Genomic DNA, 1837 nt, shown 5'->3' with positions numbered 1-1837 from the left:
CGACAACCCGTCGTGAACTGTTGCATCGTAAAAATGGGAGAAACCGGGACAAGGACGGGGGAGGGCGGAGGAATTAATAGCCGCGCTGACTTTTTAATTCCCCTGCAACTTCGCCGATTAATAATACCTGTCGCGAGATGAATAGGGGCCAGGTTATTATATTACGTTTCACGCGGAATAATTGAACAGGGGGAGGGGGGGAGTGGTGGCTGACAATGGCAAAGGCCATTTCGTTATCGTTAAGAATCGATTACCTCCGTCAGAGATATTCTCGAAAGCTCTCATATCGGACGTGCCTGCTCTCATATCGCCATTTTCCCCATATAGAAAAAAACCCCCTGTAAAAAAAAAAAATATTGCAACGACGAAAATCGAAAGACGGTATTATTATTATTATTTTCTACGATGCGAGAACGATTCTAATTTTAATCCCTTTCCGCAGACGATCGTAAGAACAACTTGCCCATCAAAGAACAACTTTACTTTACGCCGGCGGAGAGAAAGAACTCGCCGGAGAGGTTTTCATCGGCTGTATCCGTTTGGCATCTGGGAAAAGGGAAACGAAGAAGTCTTTCTTGGATCCTTTGTCGTCCGGAGCACAGCCTCTTGATTCCTTGTGGTAATGCGGCCTGCCCGCGTAACGTGTATATATACATGTATATATTCAGCGCGCGCCACTGCCTTTCCACCCACCCCCACCCCTTCTTTTGCTCTTGTTTTAAAATATTTGGGCTTTATGAACGCGGCCGCAGGGTGCATAAATTATACGACGCTGTTTCATGCGACGCAAAGAACCGTTCCGCCTCCAGGAATATAATGTCCCGCCGGCTTTTTCCCCTCCCCCCAGGCGGAAAACACCGCCGATAAAGCACACAAATTGCTCGGGACGAGAGGAGGACAAAGGGGGGAGAGGGGTGAGGACTTGTCCGATGAGTTGCCACGTCGCATCGAATATTCCTTGAATACGCCCTCCTTCTTTTTATAGGTTGACGAAATGTGAAATATCTTTGTAACGATAGGGGGAAACGTCAGTCGTCTCGAGATCGAAGTTTGATACCGTAATTGCTGATATTCTTTGTATTTGAATTTCTTCAAATATTTTTTTTTATAATATCTATAATTTCATCTAACTAAAAATATTGGGAAAAGATAGATATTTATGTTATGAATTTATGTTATGAAACAAATCATTAATAAATAAATTTTTGAAGTTAAGACTTGAATTTTTTAAGGGGTGGTTTTAGTTTTTAACTGAAACATGGATAAAAATAATATGTACAATCCTAGAAACTAAAATATTTAAATATTTCTTCTCATAAACGATACTTCAAATTCGATGAGAAAAAAGACGTTATTACGCTTTTTCATTCATTCAATAAGAATTCGAGACGAAAAATCGATGGATCTGATATATCTGAGCCGCTCGCGGAGCATATTCCACTTGTGCAAACGATAAATAAAAGAGCCTGCACGGTCAAAGGATCGAGGAGTACGTGTGGGTGGCGCGGGGTCCAAGGAGGAAGAGAATCCTCCGGGGAGGATTTCGTCGTAGGTGGTGAGGGTTCCAGTTCGATCAATCGAAAACCCGACGCCATTTCTGCCGATTTGTCGGAAATAAGTCGATCTACGTCCCAGGTGCGCCAGGGTTATCGGTGTTCGCATTCGATTCACCTGAAACGAAGATAAATGCGTTTCGCCCGTTTTCACGTATGAAGGGAGCACGCGCCTTCCTTTCCACTCTTTCCCTTTTTCGCCTTCGCATCTCATACGCTTTCAATATCCGCCTTTAATATCGACGATTGTTACGCTTGTTTATAGGTAGCAATCCGGCTGAATG

General features: G+C 43.4%; 1 long non-coding RNA gene across 1 annotated transcript in view; it reads right to left on the bottom strand.

The window, feature by feature from the left end:
• The window catches only part of LOC116185467, a 2873-nt gene extending 2587 nt beyond the window's left edge, over positions 1-286 (bottom strand). The window contains exon 1 of the long non-coding RNA XR_004150317.1: positions 255-286. This is a non-coding gene — a long non-coding RNA (uncharacterized LOC116185467). The remainder of the gene's footprint in view (positions 1-254) is intronic.
• Positions 287-1837: the final 1551 nt, after the last annotated feature.

The sequence above is a fragment of the Apis dorsata genome, unplaced genomic scaffold (genome assembly GCF_000469605.1).
Source record: "Apis dorsata unplaced genomic scaffold, Apis dorsata 1.3 scaffold_189, whole genome shotgun sequence".
NCBI lineage: Eukaryota > Metazoa > Arthropoda > Insecta > Hymenoptera > Apidae > Apis > Apis dorsata.
Note: the sequence above shows the minus strand (reverse complement) of the source record. Positions and strands in the feature narration are given on the sequence as shown.